General features: G+C 29.5%; 1 pseudogene across 1 annotated transcript; it reads right to left on the bottom strand.

Annotated features, from left to right (window-relative positions):
- Window positions 1–9,170: 9,170 nt before the first annotated feature.
- On the bottom strand, window positions 9,171–13,319 carry LOC100788176 (putative disease resistance protein At3g14460; annotated as a pseudogene). The gene has a single exon (XR_001384981.3). The product of XR_001384981.3 is annotated as a putative disease resistance protein At3g14460 (transcript).
- Between the last annotated feature and the right edge of the window lie 3,132 nt (window positions 13,320–16,451).

The following is a 16,451-nucleotide window of genomic DNA, read 5'->3' as shown; positions in this document are numbered from 1 at the left end:
CAAATTCATAAACCTACCAAGACTTCATGCACAGATAGCATTAAATCTCCACCCACCAAAGTTTTAGTTTCTCATTTCAAACTAATTAATTAAGAATGATAAATAATCACCTATCTTATTGCACAAGGTTAAACTTTAAAGTTCGGTTAAATACAAGAAAAAATGATTTTTTTAAGTATTTTAAGTATATTTCTAAGAAAACTACTTTGTATTAGAATAAATCAGAATTTCCAAAGCAAAATATAGACTACAAAGTACCAAACTACTATCCTCAGTAAAAGTATCTACAACATTTTTCAAAGCAAAGTATACACTATAAAGTATCAAAATAATTAAACATTAAACCAATCTACTATAAAAGCAAAGAAAAACATTAGTTTAGAAGTAATTAACATTTAATTATAAAAAAAGAAAGAAAATCATGGGAAAAAGTTCATTTACTATGTTCGAATTGAAAAGTGAAAACTTAAGTTCATAGTCTTAAATCTCCAACTGATCACCTAGGTAGTTAAACTTCAGCCCACACAACACTTAGAACAGGGACTACTCTACATGGTCCTTCATTCAAATCATGAGTTTTCCCTCAAATTTACATCAAGAATTTTATAGCTTAAAACTTACGTGTTATAAGTATACTTGATTTTACTAAACCCCCACCCTTTTCGATTCATATTAATTTTTTTTTTGTGTAAGTAGTAAAATATAAACTTATATTAACATGTAAAAATGGAGTAAAAAATCAGTTTTGTAGCTAGAATCTCCATGTAGCACAAGGTTCCCAATCATATTAATTAATTTTAATTTTCAATTATAATTAAATTCAATAGTAACTATGAATCATTGGTTAAGAATAGCACAATGTCACACAATACTCCACAATATCCAAATTCAGTCTATAGGCTTTGGTTTAGGTTAAATCTTATATATAAGTTTAGCTTAGTAACATGTACAAATTACTCTGACTCTTAGCTACTAGACCTATGCTACTGAGTTGGGATTACAATGATCTATATATGTAATAATTTCTCATTCTAGATTAATATGTAGTAGTAATACTAGCCAAGATAAAACTTATTGGACTGGCATACACTTGAAAGTTCAAACCTCTAACTTATCTTCTAACTAATATACATAGGATAGGATAACTTTTTGGACAAGAAAATGATGGTTATGCATACTATTTAAATTGTCATATGATCTTGATGTTATTATGCTGAATGACTTTAAGTGCATAACCATTGATGGTGATCTTGTTGGTGTTGTTGGAGACTCATGGGTGTTGGAACCCAACCCTATTCCTATGACATGGTATTCTAACAAAAGTGTGGAGAAAGAGATAATTCTAGTTACTTAATTCTAGAGATAACTACGATTACTCAATTCGTACTAACCTCCCAAACCCATTCACTCTTTTTTCTCTCTATCTTTTTTGTTAGTCATGGTTGTTACAAAATAAACAAGAGACACTAGATAATGAAAAACATTATCACTAAGAATTATGCACAAAAATTCAGAATAGCAGTCATCCCGCTATAGTGCTTATGGGTCAGCTGCTATCTGGGATTTATAAAAATGATTACTGGTAGCCTAGTGCCCCATATGTTTAATTTTGATGTTCTTAACTATGTTGCTTGTCCACAAATAATCTCTTTGTAATTTTTACCCCATGATAAACATTATCCATTTCACTGTTAGACTAAGTTTGTGTAATGACGAGTGTAATGGAATGGACTGGAATACAGACTAGTTATATCCCATACTTCAGAAATTGGAGGGGAAGAAAAGAGGGCTATTAGATGGAAATCTATGCACTAGAAATCGTGACAAAATTGTAGAATTACATCCACTAGGACACGATAGTGAAAGTTTAGGGCCATCTTAGCCACAACATCCAAAGGAAAACATCAACCAAATATGTTTGGTCCATATTAGATGTGCCAGAGAGTGAAGGATGAAATGCATAATATTGCACAGAAGAACATGGCCTCAGAAACTTTCTCACAGACATAAAGGATGAGTCAGAGGAATCAATAGTAATTTTAGTAACAGGCAGGAGAAAGCAAAGCCAAACACATAATCATTATTTATTTGTAGGAGCTTCAGGTGGTAGTAGACTGATGCAATCTACAGAAGAATACAATACACTAGATGCCTAGATTAGTAGTAACTTTCGCCTGTCATTGATGGATTTAGAAGTGAAACAAGCTTCCATGTGTCGTTCTTCTTGATTGCCTTTATTTCTTCATCCATGAGATTTTTCCAATTGTTGTTCTCAATGGTTTCATGGAAGCTCATGGATTCGCAATCAACAAATAGACAAAAAAGAGTAAGATTGTCTTCATTTTCGGTTACCTCATAAATTTCTTGTAAGCTCTTGAAGCATGGAACTATTTAACTAGATCTTTCATCTTCTTGAGTATTTATAATTGGTGAAGTTGATGGGATACTAGGATCCTTTATTACTTCTTTGAAACACAAAAAAAGTTGTAGTTTCCATCATGTGGTCCCTAATCCCATTCTCCTTCTTCATTGAAATTGACATCTTGAGTGATGATTGTATTCCCCGAATTAGGATTACAGAGCCGGTAGCCTTTGGAATTTGAGTCATAACTGATGAAGATGTACTTCTTACTTTTGTCATCCAACTTTCTTCTTTTCTCATCTAGTACGTGCTCATGAGAAATGCTTCCAAAGACTATTAGATGTGAAATGTCGGGCTTCTTTCCACTCCATGCTTCTTGTGGTGTTTTTCCCTATAAACTTCTTGTTGGAGACAGGTTGGAAAGATAAATTGCACAAGCCACTCTTTCTACCCAAAATTCCTTTGGAAGTCTTTTACTCCCGAGCATGCTCCTTGCCATGTCTAATATTGTTCTATTCTTCCTTTCTACGACTCCATTTTTCTTGGGAGATCTCGATTCTGTTAAGGGTCATTGAATTTCATAATCTTAAGAATACTTTTGAAATTCATTCAATGTAAATTCTCCACCATGATTGGATCTCATGGCTTTGATCTCAAGGCCACTTTCCTTCTCAACAAGGGCTTTGAACTTCTTGAAATTCTCAAACACCTCTTATTTATGCTTCAGAAAAATCACTATAATTTTCTTGAAAAATCATCAATGAAGAAAAGGAAATAATTGCTCCTTCCATGTGAACTTGGCTTGATAGGACTACACACATCTATATGCATAAGTTCCAACAATTTTTTAGCTCTTGAGTTAGACTCCTTTGAAATGTTTTTCTTGAATTGCTTACTAAGTAGACATCCTTCACACACTTGATCAAGGTGACTATTGCAAGACAATCCTCTCACTATTTCTTTCTAGGAGAGCAACTCTAATCCTCCAAAATTAAGATGCCCAAATTGAATATGCCAAAGCCAAGATGCATCATTGTAGCACATCTCGAGATATTTTGCGACATCATTTTGAATGTTGAGCAAAATCATTTTATTTCTTGACATTGGCACCTTAGCAATCAAGTTACTTGCATTGTCTCTTATAGAAAGGTTATTGTCTTTTGAGCGAATATCATAACCTTTCTCTAAGAATTGCCCCATGCTTTAAATATTACTTTTCATATTCGTCACATAATAAAAATTTGAGATGAATTGATGCTCACCATTCTTCAAACGGATAAGAATATTTCCTTCCTTTCACTTCTAGCATGGATTCATCTCCAAAGGCCACATTTCTGTTCATCGATTCACTAAGCTCCACCAACGTGATCTTTTTTCCACACATATGATTGCTTGCACCAGTGTCTAGGTACCATTTATTATCGTTTCTTCTTTCATCAGTCATGCAAGTCATCAATAAAGGGTCACCTTCTTTACTTTGTTCTTCAACGTAGTTTTCCTTTTCTTTAACTCTATCGTTGCTAGGAGCTCTACATTTAGAAGCATAAGGACAAAACTTACCACAATTGTAAAATTTCACATTTGACTTGTCATACCTTGATCTTGAGTTGCCTTGGCCATGACCTCTTGTTGAGATTTCTCCTCTTTGAAATTTATTGAGCCTTGCCCATGGCCTTGTCCTTGTCCATAACCTCGTCCTCTTCCTCGATCTTCACTACAACCTCATCCTTGTTGGCTTCTATTATTTTGACTACTTTCTTCATTGGTTGAATAAAATTGTGTTTGAAGTAGTTGTTCCATGATGCCTTACTTTTTTTATAAGCTTGTAATGAGCCCAAAATTTTCTCAATGGTTATAGCCTACAAATCTTTTGTTTTGTCGATGATGGTGACAATATGTTCAAACTTTGGATCTAATGATCTAAGAATTTTCTCCATAATTTTTAGATCATCAATATTTTCACCATTTCTCTTAAGTTGATTGGTGATTTTTAAAATTCTAGAGAAATAGTCGGAGATGACTTCATTTTATTTCATATGAAACGTTTCAAACTTGGCTCTTAATGTTTGAAGACATACCTTCTTGACTGGATTCGCTCCCTTGTATGTGGTCTGAAGCTTCTCCCATGCTTCTTTTGTCGACTTTCCTTTTGAAACCTTCTCAAAAGCATTGTCATCTAATCCTTGATAGATTAGATAGAAAGCCTTCTTGTCTCTCTTTCTTGAGTCTCTCAAACCATCTCTTTGAGTTTGAGAGAGACTACCCTTATTCCCTGGCTCGGTGTGGCCTTTCTCTATTATCTCCCAAACATATTGTGTACCAAGGAGAGCCTTCATCTTCATGCTCCTATTGTCATAGTTGCTCTTGTTGAGCATTGGAACTTGGAATGGAACCATGCCGTTACTCGCCATCTCCTTATAAAGGACCTTCTAGCTTTGATGCCTATTTGTTGAAATGAAATTTTAATAGTGTTGGAAATATTTGAGAATGGGAGAGATTATAAATTTTGGAAGAAGAGACTATTTGTATAAATGATTCTTAATTTTTGGCCTGATTTGATTTGATACAAACTCTAAGACATCACCCCTATTTATATTAGAGACTCCTCCTAAAGCAATGGTTAGGATTTTGTCAACACACACTTAATCTAATGACTGCAAATGATTCTCTATAACTTTCTTCGTAGATACAATTTTACTCACAAATTATAGATCATTCTATATGCTACTTTAGAATTATCTTTTAAAATAGATTTCTCTAGAACATTCTTGTAGAATGTGGCCTAAGGATGTTTCTAGAAATTGGGCTTTTAGACTAATAAGGCTCAAAATCAAGTTTACATTTCAACATCTCATGGGTGAATTTACATACACTAAATATTCTCCATCGGGGGTTTGTCTTTGATGGAAACTTGAGAAGAAGCATCAGTGAGCTGGTTGGATAACAAAGGGATTTGCATTATATTTGAGATCATAGATTGGGTTATGGAAGAGTGTGTATAAATGGCATCGTAGAATATGGTGGGGAAGTCATTTCTCTCGGTGACGTAAACGAGTTGGATGGGAGATGAGTGTTTGGGGAGTTAAATAATGGTGGTGTTGGAAAGGAAAAGAGGCTATTGAAATTAATGGAGTGGCCATCGGTGAGTTGAAGTTCTTGATTAGGGGTGGGTAGTTGTTGAATTGGGACTACAAGGGAATAAATGTCGAAGGCGGCTATGCCAAGTGTGGTGAAGATTCATACAAAATTTTATTCTTCATTGTTCAAACTTAAGATCTAATATTTATTCTTTATAGATAACTTTAATTATATACATATTCGAAAACACTCTTAAAAATTTGAGCAAATTATTAATTTTTTTATACAAGATCCAAAGGAAAAAACTAAGTTTTTAAACAAAGTTAGTAAATAAACTTTTAGAAAAAATTAATGGATCACTAATAAATTACACGTCAATTGGTTAAACATGATTCAAAACATCAATATACCATTGGTTAATATTAAAAATGAATTAAATTTCATTTGTCTATAAAATTAAATTTTTTGTTGTTGTTACATAGGAAAAATTTATTTAAAGACAAATATTTCATTTATAAATTTTTTAATTGACAGGGTATTGATTTTGATAATTCATATTTTTATTCATCTTGCATGGATAATCAAATTAGGACAAATTTATTTGAGTGATTTTTTTATAATCATCAAAATTTTAATGTAAAGAGACTCTTAGATATTTAAAATTAAATTAATGAATAAATTTTTAATAAGAATGATGTTTTTATTTCTTTTTATATCAAAACATCCTGCATATTTTTAATGAGTCTATAAAAAATTATACTTTTAATCAATAATATATTCTTTTTATGTTGCATTAATTCATCTTTATATTCATTTATGTCACTCGAGTAATTATATTAGGACAAATTCATTTGGATGATTAATTTTTTTAATAATCATTGGAGTTTTTTTATGTGTAGAAACTCTTAAATACTTATATTTAAATTTAATTCATACAACTCTTATAGGAATCATATCTACATTTCTTTTTATATCAAAAGTCAAAACATCATTTTTTAATTTGAAATTATAAAAATTATATTTTATAAACTATTATATATTATATTCATATTACCCTAATCCATATCTATATTTATCATGGGTATCCATTCAAAATCAAAATTATTTGGATGATAATATATATATATATATATATATATATATATATATATATATATATATATATATTATCATTTGGGTTTTTTATCGCAAGAGTCTTACATATTTCATATTTTAATTTATGTTTCTTTTTATATTAAAACACCTTTCATTTTTTTCAATTTAAAGTATAAAAAATTATATTTTTTGAATTATAATATAATCTATTTATGTTACATTAATCGATAGCCATATACTAAGACAAATCCCTTGGGTCTCTTTTGTATTTCTTAATTTGATGATATAAAAAATTATATTTTTAAACTATTAATTATATTTTTAAACTATTATATATTTTATTTATATTCGTGTATTACATGGGTGATCATATTAGAATTTATCGATTTGAGTAAATATTTTTTTTTATAATCAAAGATGTCTGGTAGTTAATAGAATATTCTATTATTACATTATATGCATGGATGAAAAAAAAAGTATCTTAAAGATGTTATTAGTTCAAATTCACAAGCCTAAGAAGTAATATTTTTAATTACAAAAGTAGTAGTTGTAATAGTAATTATAAGATAAGTATATTTAAATATACTTATTTTATTGACCCAATATTTTAGATGGCTCATTGGTGAATATTTCAAAACTAATAAAGATTGAAAGTATTTACAACTAAACACATGTATAAATGCTTTTTTGATTTCAATATTAAGCTAAATGACATCATTGGTGAAAACAATGTTTCTTGAGTATATAATTTCATGTTGTAACAAATTCCATATTACAGAAGTAAAACTTAAGAGATAACATCACTTTAAAGTATAGCAAACTTTTATGATATAAGAAAAATAATTATATCGTTAGAAGTAAACTTTTAGATCCTTAAACAATATATTTTGTTGGGGGTGGTTGGGAAGCTTATATTTTCTTTAAAGAAAACTTTAATTAGATACATTTTCTGAAAAGCTCTTGAAAAATCAAGCAAATTGTTAATTTTTTAATAGAACATTGAAAGGGAAAAAATTTAAGTTTTTAAAGAAAGTTAATAATTAAAATTTTAGGGAAAATTATTGGATGATTAAGAAATTACACATCAATTGTCAAGACATGATTCAAAACATTGATATACCATTGATTGTTATTAAAAATGATTTAAATTCCATTTGTCTATAAATTTAAAGTTTTTTTTATTTCTATTGTTAAATATGAAAATTTTATAACAAGATATTGATCTCGATAATTCATATTTTTATCCATCCGTTACATAAGTAATTATATTAGGACAAATTCATTTAAGTGATTTTTTTTATAATCATTGATTTTTTTAATATCAAGAGACTCTTAGATATTTATACTTAAATTAATGTATAAATTATTTATAAGAATGATATTTATATTTCTTTTTAATTAAAACATCCTTCATATTTTTAATATGAATCTATAAAATAAAGTTATACTTTTTAAACAATCATATATTCTTCTTTTGTTGCATTAATTCATCTTTATATTCTTTATGCACTCGGGTAATCATATTAGAACAAATTCATTTTGATGAATAATTTTTTTAATAATCATTTTATTTTTTTTATTTTAAGAAACTATAAAATATTTATATTTAAATTAATTCATAAAACTTTTATATGAATGATGTTTAATTTTTTTTATATCAAAGCATTATTCTTTTTTTTCTTAATTTAAAATTATAAAAATTATATTGTATAAATTATTATATTTATGTTACCCTAATTCATATTTATATTTATCTATCAACACGAGTATCATACAAAATTATTTGAGCTTTTTTTTTATAAGAGTCTTAGATGTTTATCATATTTTAGTTTATGTTTATTTTTATATTAAAACACCTTTCATTTTCTTTTCAAATTAAAAATATAAATTATATTTTTAAAATTATTATATAATCTATTTATGTTCTGTTAATTCATATTTGTATTCATCTCAATGGGAAATCATATACTAAGACAAATTAGTTGGAATGTTTAAACTTTTTTGTATCAAAACATTTTCTTAATTTGGTTATATAAAAAAATTATATTTTTAAACTATTATTTATTTTATTTTTTATCATGTTAGTCCATATTTATATTCGTGTATTACATAGGTAACCATATTAGAGTTTATTGATTTGAGTAAACAAAAAATTGTAATCAAAGATCTATGAAAATCAATACAATATTTCATTATATCCATGGATGAAAAAAATATATATCTTAAAAAACTTATTAGTTAAAATTCACAAGCCTAAAAAGTAATATTTTTAATTATAAAAATAGTAGTTATAAAAATAATTATAAGTTAAATATATTTAAATATATTCATTTTATTGACTCAAAATTTTAGATGAATTCATTGGTGAATATTTTAAAATTAACAAAAATTGAAACTATTTACAAAAGAGTACACCTTTAATTATAGTACATCTTTATGATATAAGAAACACAATTATCTCTCTTTGGAAGTAAACTCTTCATGTTATTAAACATTATACCAAAAATTTGTTATCAATAACATAATAAATTCTAGTAAGAAATTATAAATAAATTTAAATGTGAAATACTTTATTCTGCAATAAAAAAAATCTCATCTCGCACACCATGCATATATAACTATGTAAGTATAAGTGTAAGAAAACAATTATTTAATAATTTCCTTGAAGCACAAATGGTGTAGAAGGTTCATGATAATTCAGATCAACTAAAAAAGAAAAAGTTCCATGATAATTCTTAAAAATCAGCATCACTACCATATAATATCCAGGGTTGGAATGTGAGCAATCTTTGGCCAGTCTTCGCCTCCTGGGTTCGGGCAACGCTGCTTGAGTTTGGGGCAGAATTGACCAATTGAAAGATGTGAAATTGATTTGGGAAGACCCTCCTCTGGTAGCTGTTGGAGGTTGGGGCAGTTTACAAGAGACAATTTCTTGAGAGAGGAGAGCTGACAGAGCCCCTTGTAGTCCAGTTTTTCTAGATATGGAAAATGACGGATGCCTAGACAAGTAAGAGAGAGTGGCAGCAAACCTTCATCAGGAAAAGATTCCGCATCCAGATTTTCTATCTCCAAGGTTTCCAGAGAGGGATTGTCTCCCAAAGCCCCTTTCAGTGAGGCCATGAGTCCCGACGAGCAGTTATAGAGATGCATCTCTTTTAGATTTGATGGCAAACCTCCTTCAGGGAACGACTCAACTCTTGGACAATCATATATCCTTAGCTCCTTCAGAGATGTGCTTCCAGGCAATGATTCTAATTGAGGGCACTCTCTGATTATCAGATATTCAAGATGATTATGGATGTGATCCTGTGTAATCATCTGTAGATTACGAAAGCCTACGAGATCAAGGATCCAGAGTGCTGGGAAGAAATCTAGCGGAAAAGTCTTTAGAGAGTCACAACCATCATCACTCATTTCACAATCGCAAAACATTTCATATTTCGGGCAACAATGAATAAACAGTTCTTTCAAAGTATCAGATTTTTCCAGCATCGATGCTTCCATGCTGGGTCCGGCCATTCTGAGCCTTTTCAAAGTAGCCCAGTCAAGTTGCAGCTTTCCAAAGTCTTTTAGGCTTAGTTCTAGAGCCCTGGGAGCTGAAGCCTCTAGTTGTTTGCACTCACTAATTTGTAGCTTCTTTAAAGGAAGAAGTTGCTCTGGGAGGTCACCTTTCAGCTTGGGACATTTGCTTATAGAAAGATATTGAAGACATGGAAAAGCACCTATCACAGCTTCACATTCCCATTTTTCCCATGCTTTCATAGAGGAGAACTTCAATGTTTCCAACGATGGAAATGAAGAGGAGCTATTACCATGAAAATCAGCACCAATGCTCACTATCCCATCAAGACTTGAAATCTCAAGGTTCTTGAGAAATGGCAAAAGTCCAAGGGAAGGCAAATGTTGGCAAGATTGACAGTTGTCCAACTCTAAGGACACCACATTTGATAAAGAATTATCGGATAACCAATTAGGGAATTGTTTACCACCATATTTCCTGATTGACAACTTCTCCAGGTTTTTTGAAGGTTGTAGATTCTCAATTACAACTACATCCCTTTCTTTGGCATGATCATCATGTTTCCCGTGCGAATTCCATCTAAACTCTAGTTTCACAAGGCCTGTTTTATTTTTCAAATCTGCAGCTAATGCATCTGACGGATTCTTAATATTCTGCAACTCCATAAATAGGCTTCCATGAAGATTGAGCTCTCCTAATTGCTGAATAGTGAAATCGCTACTTTTACCAACAATAAACCCTCTCATCAATACTTGAAGATTCTTCAGCTTTCCCAGATGCGGTGGCACCTTTATAATTTCAGTATCTACAAATTCAAGGCGACGCAAATTGATGAGTTCATGCAAATTCGAGGGCAGCTCCATCAAATATATACAATCATTCAGCTTCAGTATTTGCAAGTTGTAGAGTGAACATGTGGATTCAGGTAGTTTTTCAATGTCAGTATGGGAAAGGTCTAATGAACGAAGATGTTTTAAATTGCAAACAGAGTCAGGCAGCTCCTTCAAAGATCTACAATGATTCAGCTTCAGTGTTTGCAAGTTGTAGAGTGAACATGTGGATTCAGTTAGTTTTTCAATGTCAGTATGGGAAAGGTCTAATGAACGAAGATGTTTAAAATTGCAAACAGAGTCAGGCAGCTCTTTAATGTCTAGACAATGAGACAGAGATAAGACACGTAAGAACTTAAACTTGGAGAACAATTCATGTATCGACATCTTGCACTGCCAACCAGGGCAATCTCCATTCATGTTCCTACTTGTTGGCATAAATGTACGTAACCTTTTATCATCACATGAAGTTGCAAACCCATCAAAACTTTTTTTGGTAATGATTGAAACTGAAAAATAGCGGGTTGTTTTCTGTGTACTTTTTCCTTCTTCATCAACTCCCAACCTAAAATAGATGTCTCCACAAACATATTTTGCCAAATCATTTAGAAGGTCATGCATGACAAATACTTCTTCATATTCATATTCGCTTGATTGTTGAAAGAAGGACCTGGATAGTAGATCATTGAAGTACTGTTGGCCAACTTCTTCTGGACTCTTACTGCCTTGATGGCAGTTTAGGAAATTTTCAGCCATCCACAACTGAATTAAACACTCCCTGTCAAACACATAATCCTTGGGGAATAAAGCACAGTAAGCAAAGCATGTCTTGAGATGGGGAGGAAGGTGGTGATAGCTCAATGCTAAAGCAGGAACAATATCACTGTCCTTTAATTCCCATATTTCGCTTTGCAACACGCTTTCCCATTCCCGGGCAGATGGTTTGTTGTGTAATAGACTTCCCATTGACTTCAAGGCCAGAGGAAGTCCTTTACATTTTTTAACAATCTTCATACCAATATCTGTGCATCCTGGATCTCGTGGAAGATTATCATCTCTGAATGCATGTTTTGCGAACAATTGCCAGCAATAATCTTCTTGTAATTGCTCCAGCTTGTGTTCTTTTGACCTCATTGTAGAAGCAACTTCCTCACTGCGTGTTGTGACAAGGATCTTACTTCCCTGAGCTCCATAAACAAGAGCATTCTGCACAGCTTCCCATTTAGGCCTGCTTTCGTTCCAAACGTCATCCAAAACGAGGAGAAATTTTTTATCTGCCAAGTGGTCGTGAAGTCTTCTCTGGACTATTTCTAGCCTCTCTACCATGATCAGTCGAATCAGTAATCGTGTCAAGAATGCTCTTGATACGTTGAAAACATCAAATTCCTCTGGAACACAGCTTTTGACATCAAACTTTACTTACTCACTATTCTTGGGTCATTGTATACAAGTTGGGCAAGCGTGGTCTTACCCAACCCGCCCATGCCCACGATAGAAAGTATTGATAGCTTTTCATCAGTGTAAGAAGTGAGCCAGTTAATGATCATTTCTTTATCACCATCTCTGCCACAAATATCACTTTCTACCACCAAAGATGTTGATTGTAGCTTATTACCACCTGATCCTGATCCCGCTACAAGATCAGTAGCCTTTTTCAAACCTAAACTATCCATCCGGCTTGCAAGACCATCTAGGTCATCAAGGATTTTTTTCATGCTGGAATTAATTTCCTTGTTAATGGAACTAAAAGAGCAAGATTTGAAGAATTTGGGTACCTTGCAAGTACAGGTTTGAGATTCAGATTGAGGTTGAACTTGAGGTCTGGAATGTTGTATTTCCTCCAAGACATCTTCTACGTCAAGCATGGCAACTTTGAGCTCAATAAGCCAGTCTCTCACTGGCATATTTCCAAACTGTTTTTGTTCAGCATCATCAAGCACAGCTTGGATGGAGAGGAGCTTGTTTTCTAAGTCCCTCCGCAGGTTCTGGTCGATCTTTGTTCCACGAAAGAAATCCAGAACTTGAGGAGAAGCCAGCTTCTGAAATAGAGCCGCGAGGAAAGAAGAAAGAACAGCACCACCAACGCATTCTAATGCCATTGTATGGTAGGAAAGGGAGCAGTGGAATCGATGAATGGAAATCGATCTGTGTTTTCAAGTGCAGCTTATGTCAATCACTCAGTGGAATGAAGTGGTCATCAAATCAAAGTAAAGATCCTTTTGTTTCAAGGTCAGTCAACCAACAACTATTGAGTCTTGCCGACAACACAAACCTTAACAGCTGTATTCTATCAATGAGTGAGTGGCTATGATTCTGCTGAGGGTAGCTCTTATTCTCATAACAACTTATTCATTAATTGCTTTTGTATATTTACTAGTGTAAAATCTAAAGAAATGTTTATATACATAAAGTGTGTAATTTTTAATTTATAATCTAATGAAAATCATATGTCCTAATCATAAAAGTATACCTTTTAAAGAATAATTAGTATAATTAGAATTTAATTTTCTTATATATATATATATATAACAAATGTATAATTAGAATTTACTTTTCTTACGTATATACTTATTATTATAAAGAATACCTTTTTTCCTATATATGATCTCTAATAAAAAATCAGTGAGAACATTACAAATTGATAAAATAATTTATAAATCTTTATTTTTAGTTTATTATTTCATCCAACAATATGATTTATCATAATATAAAAAATTAATCAACATTTCACATTGTATATTAATTTAATTCTTATATAAAAATTACCTCTTTCTCTAATAAGAATATTCCAGAACATCACAAATTAGTAAAATACTTTATAATTTTTTATTTTTAATTCATACTTCAATCCGATAATATGATTTATCTTAATAAAAAAAATTAATATAACGTGTTTCACACACTATACTAATTCAATTCTTAAATTAAATTTTGTAATTATTAGATAAATTAAGGTTATCTTTAAATACCAATTAAATTAGTAAATGAAACAATTGTCTTAAATATGATTTAATGATACGTTAATAAGCATTAAATATCATTCAAATGATACAATTTAAATTACATGAATAAAATTTATTGTTACATTAAATTCTATTAAAAACACTATTATTAATATCATGATTTCAATTTTTAAAATATTTATTATTGAAAATATAAAATTGATCCTAATTCAAACTTTTAATTAATTTATACTAATTGTATTTACGTCAAACTTAATTTATGATAATAAAAACCAATTAGAAAGTTTTTTAATATTAAATTGATTAAATGAATTTTAAAGAGTAATATTTTGTTGTTTCTAATGCTGAAAACTTTTAAATTTTATATTCTACAAATTAAAAACAAATATTTTTTCCATTTAACACATTAAATTGAATTTGTAAAATATATTTTTATAACTATTTTATTATACTTTTTTAGAAAAATTAGAAATCATGGTTATTTTTTAAGAAAATTGTGTATTGAGTTAGGATTTAATAAATTTTTACATGAACAAATGAGACATATCATAAATAATACTAAATTTAAGTGCATTAGTGACACAAAATTAAACTAAAATTTTGCAATCAATAAAATATTAGAAATGCTTATAACTTATGTACCTAGAATTTTTTTTAAAAATTGGATTTTTTATCAAATAATTATTCTATTCCCAATTATTATTATTATTATTATTATTATTATTATTATTATTATTATTATAAAAAATTGAATTTTTTATTTTGATTTTGATTTAGTTATAATTTCTTATTAAAAGTATAAATATCTTCTATATTAAACATTATTAAAACTGTAACAAATAATCAGTAATTCAAATATTTTATTGTTCAAGATGCATTTTTTTGTATTTTTAATTCAAAATTAAATTTTAATCTGAATAATAAGTATAAAATAAGTTATTGAAGATTTTGACCCTTATATAAACGTATATAAAATTATTTTATAATAACTTTAAATGTGCAATTATCTAATTCAAAATTTAAACATGCTAAACAATATAAAGTTAAATTTTAAAATATTTATTTATATTAGTATAGAATTGATCTTAATTACTTTCTAATGAAGTTAAAATTAATTTATCATTTAAATAATAAGAAACATATAAAGATGTTAACTGATTTAAATTAAAAATTTAAAAATATTTATTAATTCGATCAATTTAAATTGTTGTTACATACGCATGTACCTGGGGTATCCTCTTAGATCTATGCCTAAAAGTTGTTATGCATTTCAATTATAAAGCAAATTATATGTGGAAAATGAAAAAAAGGTAAAATAATTGAAAATAAAATGAAGGTCTTATATAAAAATAAAAAATGGAATGATGACATAGAATGAACATATGTCTTTATATATTAAAAATTTGACGAATAGATGTATGTTAACCTTAAATGAATCGATTTTGGTAAAAAAAATAAAAATCTTTCTCTTCAAATACCATTATTAGGTATTAAACTTTAAGACAACAATAGAAAAATATTTTTCTTCAAATATTTTGGATGAAAAATAATGTTTTGATTGGAGTTTTGTACAGGGTCTCATTTGAATGAAAAAATAATGTAGCATAACATAAAATCAGAAGTTTTCATGTGTTTATTGATATTTACACAATTAATAAAAAAATGATTATTGATTGAAATGATATTTTTATGTCCACTAATTACTATTGATGTTAATGTTTGTGATATTTTGATTTCATTCAATTTTTCTAATCAATTATTTTTCTGTTGACGTTTTCATTTCACCGTCACATCCATTAACATATATCATATGTTATTTTTCATATTCTAATTAAGAAAACAACATTAAAAAAAGAGAGGAGGTCTTATTTCTTAAGTGTATTTCCCAAATTTCCGACTTCTTGAATGTTCTCAAACTTGATAGGATTTCTTAATCAATACAATATATTGCATGCAAATTTGTTTGATATCCTTACATTATTCACTTAATGAAATATTTAATTAAGCAAGTTTAATTAGCACATTTAGTCCGTTAGTATGTTTACATTTGACGATTTAATCATTATGTCCAAAGAATGGTATTAATTACTTGGTAGTTGCTAGCTCTTAAGTTATGTCTGATCTTGGTTAATTAATGAAAAGTTTAGTCTGTCTAGTCAATTTCAATGGCTAAAATATGGTACATGTATATTGTTATTCTAAAGGTAAACATCTTTTTCTCTGATGGCCCGTCAACCATATAGAGTCTTCCCTACAATACTTACATTAACAGCAGCTAGCTGTATTTTTCCAGGAATGAATGAAAACAGTTTATTATTTTCTTTACAATTAAATCAAAATAGTTAGATGGGTGTTATTGTTATAACTTAACATCAGTACTAAAATTTTACACTCATTTTCTCAAAATCATTAAAACAGTTTACAGGTGTGATTATTTACTAATATTCTTTCTCCAATAATCATCATTCCTACCTACCAAACAAACGAAACTAATGTTTATGAAGTGGAGTAAGATTGTAGAAAATTTTTATAGGAACCTAATGGAAAGAAAAATTTATCTAAAAATAAACACAATTTTTTTATATTTATTAAGATTCAAAAAT

The sequence above is a fragment of the Glycine max genome, chromosome 15 (assembly GCF_000004515.6).
Source record: "Glycine max cultivar Williams 82 chromosome 15, Glycine_max_v4.0, whole genome shotgun sequence".
Lineage (NCBI taxonomy): Eukaryota > Viridiplantae > Streptophyta > Magnoliopsida > Fabales > Fabaceae > Glycine > Glycine max.
This window is presented reverse-complemented; position numbering and strand designations above follow the sequence as displayed.